Source organism: Acromyrmex echinatior, chromosome 19, assembly GCF_024713525.1.
Source record: "Acromyrmex echinatior isolate Ae372 chromosome 19, ASM2471352v2, whole genome shotgun sequence".
NCBI classification, from domain to species: domain Eukaryota; kingdom Metazoa; phylum Arthropoda; class Insecta; order Hymenoptera; family Formicidae; genus Acromyrmex; species Acromyrmex echinatior.
The window spans coordinates 7,300,826-7,311,341 of NC_141870.1; the positions used below are offsets into that span (position 1 = coordinate 7,300,826).

General features: G+C 31.5%; 1 long non-coding RNA gene across 1 annotated transcript; it reads right to left on the minus strand.

Moving 5' to 3' along the window:
* Positions 1-241: 241 nt before the first annotated feature.
* On the minus strand, positions 242-1,058 carry LOC147906699 (uncharacterized). The gene is made up of 2 exons (XR_015548278.1): positions 392-1,058; positions 242-330 (listed from the first exon to the last, which is right to left on the minus strand). It is a non-coding gene; the product is annotated as an uncharacterized LOC147906699 (long non-coding RNA).
* Positions 1,059-10,516: the final 9,458 nt, after the last annotated feature.

Below are 10,516 nucleotides of genomic sequence, written 5' to 3' on the forward strand. Positions count from 1 at the left end.
ATAAAAAATCATCTTGAAACTAACGTGGTTCTAATATTAACACATACAAAAAATAAGAGCATAAAAAACCACAGCACAAGTTATAGTTTGTGATATTTAATTATTATTACATTAATTAAAACATTAAACGTTTCGGCCACAATCTGGCCATCTTCAGTAATTCAATAATATTCTTAAAACGCAGAGTTACATCTAGTTGACATTAAATTCAACAGTCGAGAGTTGTAATTAAATAAACATGTTCTTTTTGTATGTGAAGATGCTTCATGCAGTAATGTTACACCGTCAATTGTCATATCAAGAAAAGTGTAGAACAAGAATTTCCAGATTCTAAATAAAATTGTATATATTAAAATCTTCTAGTCGGAATATAAAGAAATAGAATCATTACCTGTTTTACAGCAAAAAAACCAAACGATGAATCTCGAATATTTCTTTTACACAGTTAGAATTTTGTCGTGACATTATGTGTTGTTATTTGTCCTATCATATATTTTACCACTATTTATATATCTGAGTCAAAATTTTTAGAAAGTTCTAGAATTGTTTATTAACAGAAAGAGACATCCTTTTTTAGAAGAGGAAAATAAACCTCAGGCAAACCTTCCGTGTCACTTTGCTTATTGATGCCACTTGTTTGTCTTTTTATACGTATCATTTCCGAAATTCTTCTTTTCGCTAAAGATTGTTCTCTATCTAAAATTCTTATATTATCCCAATCTAATTCATGCATCTCATTCATACGGTGACGTGAAACCACAGAAATTTCGGAAGAAGGTTTTCTTATATCAGCCTTATGTTCTTTAATCCGAGTTTTTAATTTCCTTTTGGTTTGGCCAACATAAGACGATTCACAGTTTAGGCAATTAATTTTATAAACTACTCCGCATTGGTCATCCTTAGGCAAAGAATCCTTTCCTGTCTTAATAAATGTATTCAATTTATTCATAGGTTTATAAGCTATATTAAAACCGTACATATGTGAAAGTTTTTTAAATTTTTCCGAAACTTTGCCCAAATATGGTATCGTGAAAAATTTTTTTGAAGTAACATTAGAGTCACATTAATTATTAATTTCTTTACGATTTTGATCTAAAATAGTTCTGTTTTCCAACGTTTTAATTCTATTATTTATTGTAGAAAATACAAACTTTAAAGAATAACCATTACTTAGAAACGTGTGAATTAATTCAAAGATGTTTTTTTCATGAAATTTAGGATGGGATAAGAATAGAATTCTATCAAATTGCCCAATAATAACTCCCCTTTTGTGTTCTAACGGATGATTCGAAAAATAATTAAGATATCTCCCAGAATTGGTAGGTTTTTTATAAATATCGAAGATGATATTTCCTTCCTGTCTCATTAATTTAACATCTAGGAAATGTATGCCGTTATCATCGCCAAAGTCCACAGTAAATTTAAGCCTTTCATGATATGAGTTAAACAATTCTAGAACTTTCTAGAACGTTTAATGTTTTAATGAATGTAATAATAATTAAATATCACAAACTATAACTTGTGCTGTGGTTTTTTATGCTCTTATTTTTTATATGTGTTAATATTAGAACCACGTTAGTTTTAAAATATTTTTCAATTACACGAGCATTAACATGTGTAAATTAACGCAATTTTTTGACTTCATCAATTTGAATTTTGGATCACACGTATGTTTGCTTCTGAAGAAATGTGTAAAAATTCATAGAGCTAATATTTATACAAGAATACAAATTCAATTCTTAAAAACATGTATAAAGGAACGTTTAGTTCCCATTCATATGTATAAATTTACACGAAATGATAGTAATAAGCTATTCCATTCTTCGAAAGAAAGAATTGATAAACTTAAATATAATTTTATTTTTAAATATTTAAGAGTAGAATTACAAGACGCCTATAAACATCTTGGGCAAACAAAATCGGAATTATTCAACATGTGCAGAAAAATTGAAAAAATTCTACCGAATAATATATCTTATTCTTTCTTTCGAAGACAGGAATTTAACTTTGACATTATGTGGCAAAAGGAACAAGTTAGAATCGGTAAAAAAATCTCTAATTTGCGGGCTAAATACATTCGCCAAGAAATTGCGAATATAAAACGTATTAATTATAATATTACGAAATGTGTGACCTCTGAGATGAATTGTGATACTTCTTGTGCACCTTTAAAATTGAATATAGTTTCTAATAAAATCATGAATCCTGACAAAATTCATTCATCATACAAGATTAATATCACTCCTGAAAGTTTTAATAGCAATTTCGATATAAGTAATATTAATAAACAATGGCTGATAAATCTGAGCAATGCTAAAGTTTCAGATAAAGCCTTAGCCTTACTACAATTAGGTCAACAGTTTAATTTGCCTAATAACGTGGTTAGTAAGGATGGTATCACACGTGAGTTCATCAAACACGTGGAATATAATCTTTTCAGGGCTGATGATGAAACGCGAAAAAATGTTAGGAATGAAACTGTCCAAATTCTTAAAGCTATTAAGAATTGTAATAGTAAATCGTGTGAAAATTCAATTTTATACGAAGGTGTAAGAGAGGTTAAGCGATTCATCTCAGAGAATCCTGATATTTTGATTACTAGAGCTGATAAAGGGAATACCACCGTAATTATGAGTCGTGATAGCTATAAAGAAAAAATGTATGAAATTCTTAAGGATCATACTACATACGAGTCAATCAAAAAAGATCCCACGAAGAAAATAACTGTTGAAATTGGTAAATTATTAAAAAATTGGAAAAATAAGGGGTACATTGATTCTAATTTATATAAAAAATTGTACGTTTCGGACGGCGAACTTCCGAGATCTTACGGTTTGCCAAAAATTCACAAAGAAGGTCACCCTTTGAGATTGATTGTCAGTTGTATTAATAGTGCTTTTTATCCACTGGCGACTTTCTTAAAGGAAATCATTGATAATAATAATATAAAAAATTTCAGTTTCGTTAAAAACAGCTTTGATTTAGTAAATAAACTCAATGGAAAAGCAATTGATACAAATTTTAGTATTATATCATTTGACGTGGTCTCCATGTACACGAATATTCCGACCGAATTAGTATCAAAAAGCATTGAACGCAGGTGGAATCTTATGGAGAATAAGACTTCGATTCCTTTACATGAATTTATCAAAGCTATTATGATTATAATTAATTCTACATTTTTTAGTTTTGATAATAAAATATTTAAACAGATTTTTGGCATGCCAATGGGTTCTCCTTTGTCCCCCATACTGGCGAACATTGTTTTACAAGATTTTGAACAAGAAATCATTACCAAGAATAACATTAATTTATCGTTTTATTTTCGTTATGTGGACGATATTTTATTAGCTATACACAAAGAAAAAATTGAAGGAGTTCTAGAATTGTTTAACTCATATCACGAAAGGCTTAAATTTACTGTGGACTTTGGCGATGATAACGGCATACATTTCCTAGATGTTAAATTAATGAGACAGGAAGGAAATATCATCTTCGATATTTATAAAAAACCCACCAATTCTGGGAGATATCTGAATTATTTTTCGAATCATCCGTTAGAACATAAAAGGGGAGTTATTATTGGGCAATTTGATAGAATTCTATTCTTATCCCATCCTATATTTCATGAAAAAAACATCTCTGAATTAATTCACACGTTTCTGAGTAATGGTTATCCTTTAAAGTTTATATTTTCTACAATAAATAATAGAATTAAAACGTTGGAAAACAGAACTAATTTAGATAAAAATCTTAAAGAAATTAATAATGAATGTGACTCTAATGTTACTTCTAAAAAATTTTTCACGTTACCATATTTGGGCAAAGTTTCGGAAAAATTTAAAAAACTTTCTCATATGTACGGTTTTAATATAGCTTATAAACCAATGAATAAATTGAATACATTTATTAAGACAGGAAAGGATGCTTTGCCTAAGGATGACCAATGCGGAGTAGTTTATAAAATTAATTGCTTAAACTGTGAATCTTCTTATGTTGGCCAAACCAAAAGGAAATTAAAAACTCGGATTAAAGAACATAAGGCTGATATAAGAAAACCTTCTTCCGAAATTTCTGTGGTCTCACGTCACCGTATGAATGAGATGCATGAATTAGATTGGGATAATATAAGAATTTTAGATAGAGAACAATCTTTAGCGAAAAGAAGAATTTCGGAAATGATACATATAAAAAAACAATCAAGTGGTATCAATAAGCAAAGTGACACGGAAGGTTTGCCTGAGGTTTATTTTCCTCTTCTAAAAAAGGATGTCTCTTTCTGTTAATAAACAATTCTAGAACTTTCTAAAAATTTTGACTCAGATATATAAACAGTGGTAAAATATATGATAGGACAAATAACAACACATAATGTCACGACAAAATTCTAACTGTGTAAAAGAAATATTCGAGATTCATCGTTTGGTTTTTTTGCTGTAAAACAGGTAATGATTCTTTTTCTTTATATTCTGACTAGAAGATTTTAATATATATAATTTCATTTAGAATCAGGAAATTCTTGTTCTACACTTTTCTTGATATGACAATTGACCGTGTAACATTACTGCATGAAGCATCTTCACATACAAAAGAACATGTTTATTTAATTACAACTCTCGACTGTTGAATTTAATGTCAACTAGATGTAACTCTGCGTTTTAAGAATATTATTGAATTACTGAAGATGGCCAGATTGTGGCCGAAACGTTTAATGTTTTAATGAATGTAATAATAATTAAATATCACAAACTATAACTTGTGCTGTGGTTTTTTATGCTCTTATTTTTTATATGTGTTAATATTAGAACCACGTTAGTTTTAAAATATTTTTCAATTACACGAGCATTAACATGTGTAAATTAACGCAATTTTTTGACTTCATCAATTTGAATTTTGGATCACACGTATGTTTGCTTCTGAAGAAATGTGTAAAAATTCATAGAGCTAATATTTATACAAGAATACAAATTCAATTCTTAAAAACATGTATAAAGGAACGTTTAGTTCCCATTCATATGTATAAATTTACACGAAATGATAGTAATAAGCTATTCCATTCTTCGAAAGAAAGAATTGATAAACTTAAATATAATTTTATTTTTAAATATTTAAGAGTAGAATTACAAGACGCCTATAAACATCTTGGGCAAACAAAATCGGAATTATTCAACATGTGCAGAAAAATTGAAAAAATTCTACCGAATAATATATCTTATTCTTTCTTTCGAAGACAGGAATTTAACTTTGACATTATGTGGCAAAAGGAACAAGTTAGAATCGGTAAAAAAATCTCTAATTTGCGGGCTAAATACATTCGCCAAGAAATTGCGAATATAAAACGTATTAATTATAATATTACGAAATGTGTGACCTCTGAGATGAATTGTGATACTTCTTGTGCACCTTTAAAATTGAATATAGTTTCTAATAAAATCATGAATCCTGACAAAATTCATTCATCATACAAGATTAATATCACTCCTGAAAGTTTTAATAGCAATTTCGATATAAGTAATATTAATAAACAATGGCTGATAAATCTGAGCAATGCTAAAGTTTCAGATAAAGCCTTAGCCTTACTACAATTAGGTCAACAGTTTAATTTGCCTAATAACGTGGTTAGTAAGGATGGTATCACACGTGAGTTCATCAAACACGTGGAATATAATCTTTTCAGGGCTGATGATGAAACGCGAAAAAATGTTAGGAATGAAACTGTCCAAATTCTTAAAGCTATTAAGAATTGTAATAGTAAATCGTGTGAAAATTCAATTTTATACGAAGGTGTAAGAGAGGTTAAGCGATTCATCTCAGAGAATCCTGATATTTTGATTACTAGAGCTGATAAAGGGAATACCACCGTAATTATGAGTCGTGATAGCTATAAAGAAAAAATATATGAGATTCTTAATGATCATACTATATACGATTCAATCAAAAAAGATCCCACTAAGAAAATAACTGTTGAAATTGGTAAATTATTAAAAAATTGGAAAAATAAGGGGTACATTGATTCTAATTTATATAAAAAATTGTACGTTTCGGACGGCGAACTTCCGAGATCTTACGGTTTGCCAAAAATTCACAAAGAAGGTCACCCTTTAAGATTGATTGTCAGTTGTATTAATAGTGCTTTTTATCCACTGGCGACTTTCTTAAAGGAAATCATTGACAATAATAATATAAAAAATTTCAGTTTCGTTAAAAACAGCTTTGATTTAGTAAATAAACTCAATGGTAAAGCAATTGATACAAATTTTAGTATTATATCATTTGACGTGGTCTCCATGTACACGAATATTCCGACCGAATTAGTATCAAAAAGCATTGAACGCAGGTGGAATCTTATGGAGAATAAGACTTCGATTCCTTTACATGAATTTATCAAAGCAATTATGATTATAATTAATTCTACATTTTTTAGTTTTGATAATAAAATATTTAAACAGATTTTTGGCATGCCAATGGGTTCTCCTTTGTCCCCCATACTGGCGAACATTGTTTTACAAGATTTTGAACAAGAAATCATTACCAAGAATAACATTAATTCATCGTTTTATTTTCGTTATGTGGACGATATGGTATTAGCTATACACAAAGAAAAAGTTGAAGGAGTTCTAGAATTGTTTAACTCATATCATGAAAGGCTTAAATTTACTGTGGACTTTGGCGATGATAACGGCATACATTTCCTAGATGTTAAATTAATGAGACAGGAAGGAAATATCATCTTCGATATTTATAAAAAACCTACCAATTCTGGGAGATATCTTAATTATTTTTCGAATCATCCGTTAGAACACAAAAGGGGAGTTATTATTGGGCAATTTGATAGAATTCTATTCTTATCCCATCCTAAATTTCATGAAAAAAACATCTCTGAATTAATTCACACGTTTCTAAGTAATGGTTATTCTTTAAAGTTTGTATTTTCTACAATAAATAATAGAATTAAAACGTTGGAAAACAGAACTATTTTAGATCAAAATCGTAAAGAAATTAATAATGAATGTGACTCTAATGTTACTTCAAAAAAATTTTTCACGATACCATATTTGGGCAAAGTTTCGGAAAAATTTAAAAAACTTTCACATATGTACGGTTTTAATATAGCTTATAAACCTATGAATAAATTGAATACATTTATTAAGACAGGAAAGGATTCTTTGCCTAAGGATGACCAATGCGGAGTAGTTTATAAAATTAATTGCTTAAACTGTGAATCGTCTTATGTTGGCCAAACCAAAAGGAAATTAAAAACTCGGATTAAAGAACATAAGGCTGATATAAGAAAACCTTCTTCCGAAATTTCTGTGGTTTCACGTCACCGTATGAATGAGATGCATGAATTAGATTGGGATAATATAAGAATTTTAGATAGAGAATCTTTAGCGAAAAGAAGAATTTCGGAAATGATACGTATAAAAAGACAAACAAGTGGCATCAATAAGCAAAGTGACACGGAAGGTTTGCCTGAGGTTTATTTTCCTCTTCTAAAAAAGGATGTCTCTTTCTGTTAATAAACAATTCTAGAACTTTCTAAAAATTTTGACTCAGATATATAAATAGTGGTAAAATATATGATAGGACAAATAACAACACATAATGTCACGACAAAATTCTAACTGTGTAAAAGAAATATTCGAGATTCATCGTTTGGTTTTTTTGCTGTAAAACAGGTAATGATTCTATTTCTTTATATTCCGACTAGAAGATTTTAATATATACAATTTTATTTAGAATCTGGAAATTCTTGTTCTACACTTTTCTTGATATGACAATTGACGGTGTAACATTACTGCATGAAGCATCTTCACATACAAAAGAACATGTTTATTTAATTACAACTCTCGACTGTTGAATTTAATGTCAACTAGATGTAACTCTGCGTTTTAAGAATATTATTGAATTACTGAAGATGGCCAGATTGTGGCCGAAACGTTTAATGTTTTAATTAATGTAATAATAATTAAATATCACAAACTATAACTTGTGCTGTGGTTTTTTATGCTCTTATTTTTTATATGTGTTAATAAAAAATCACTATAAAAATCATAAATCTCGCGTGACATTACAACTAACTATTGCATCCTAGACAAAGAGCACAACGCTCTTTTTTCGGGATATAAATAGAGGTCCTGCGGAACCGCAGAGCGTCAGTACGAAACTCTGATTATCTAGGTTCACATTGGTCAGTGCGGAAATCAGGTTAAGAGAACTCGCGATGGTTCATGCCATTTCGAGCAAGTGTAAAATTGTGGGTAACAATTAACACTGGGATCAGGGGAATTAACACAGTTATTGGCCATTGCGACTGCCCTCTTGGCGCTCTTCCGTAGACAGCGGGTCTCCTCGTACACTTACCGATCTATCTACCCGAGATCTCGTGGATCAAGCAGCTAAATAGTCGGTCTGCCATTCCGTCCAGTTATATACACATAGTATAAGGAACCCTATGTAAGAACACACACACACACACACACATATATATACATATATATGCACACACGTACGTACGCACGCACACACGCATGTATATATACACTCATACCACGAGTAATAGGCATACATATATTTTACTCTTCCGTTCGGTTGTAATGCGTGCGTAATTGTCGTACGTCAATAAAAAAACGGGAACGAATCCCTTACATCAGGAGGAGTAAGCGGAACCGTTCACATAGCTAAGCCACAATCATGCTGCCACAACCGACCGACGACAGCTACCTCAAGATTTCTTGCCAGTCTCCGATCAAACACCTCTAGACCTCTTCCCCTGTTATCAATCCCGCTCTAGGAAATCCTGAACTATTCCCCTCCTCCTCTCGAAGAACGATTCCCTCTCCTTCCTCTCTTAGATCAGCTTCCAATCCCTCCGTATCAACCAGATCTCGTGCCGATCGACTGGGATCGGCTATTTAGATTGTATTCTTCCCCTTCCAATGAAGGGAATAGAATAGTTACAGTCTACATCCCAGGCAACCCCATCCCTTACATCGTCTTGTACAAGCACCTTGATGTGCTCCTGACTTTCCTCGCCTCCAATACCCAATAATCTTACTTTCTCTTCTCACACACACACACACACACATACACACACACACCACACACACACACACACCACACACACACCACACACACACCACACACACCACACACACACCACACACACACCACACACACACCACACACACACCACACACACACCACACACACACCACACACACACCACACACACACCACACACACACACACCACACACACACACACACACACACACACACACCCATATTTAAATGTCAACTCTTTTACCATAATCAAATCCATTGTAATAACACGAATAATAATAAGTTTTTTTATATATAATTATGTGTAAATATGTTCTATATAACTTTAATTTCTTTTTTAAATACATGTATTATTATAAATGATGATTGCCAAGTTCTACGTATATTTATTTGAGGTATCACTCGTATTCTTTTCCTTCTAAACATCTAAGGTCGCACGAGATCCAATCCCGGGTCAAAAGTATTAAGTTCCTCTCCCAAAAAGTAGGATCGACGTTCGTACTGTTCCTCGGAACAGGTGTCATAGCGTCCCTTCGGGATGTTGACTCATATTCCGGAACCGAAAAGGTGCGTACGACTCACAGGTGTTCGCCTCTGCGCCTCTATACCTATGAGATTGAGTCTAGTCGTCCTTTCATACACTCTCCATTCTCCATTATTGTTTCCTTGACCAAATTTCCAAGGGTTTGTACGTAACACAATAATTCAGCAACATTTCGCAACCACCATGCAATATTGTAATGTTTCAGTGAAATCATTCTGCAATGTTTCTGTAATCTTTCTGTACTGTATGGGCAGATTCTTTTGTTAAAATGCGAGTAAAAGTTGCAGCACGTCAATTAAGTCATACTATTATTGCAACAATTCACACTCGTAGCGTTACAAACGTCAACGGATTATTCCCCGTTAAATCATTACAAACAGTAGAGTTTGCATAATTAATAGACGATTTATTTGATTCACTAAATCGCTATACTTTGAAATCTGATGATGGCAAAAGTTATAGATGTTGTTTTTACAAGATGAATCGCCTCAAATTTCATTTTGAAACAAATTATTGTCGCAATTGGTTACGTGGAAGATAGTAGATTTACAATTAAATAAAGATGTCACAAATTCTTTCCAATTTGCGAAAGGATAGGCATTAACAAAAAAATATCCGTTATTTACTTGTGGAAGCAATTAAAAGTTATTGGTTTCAAGTTTTTAAATTTATGAAACATTAGTCAAGATCCGGTTGAAAATCTTTTTTATACAATTCGCCAACACGATATTGCTAACACTAAACCTACCTGTCATCAATTTGTAGCAGCGTTAAAAACAGTTGTCTTAAATAATTTGGTTGCACCAATCTCCAATTTTGCAAATTGCGAAAATGATAATTGTGAAAGTATTGCGATTTTTCAAGGATTTTTACGACGCGCTACTGAAACAACTCGAAACGAAGAAAG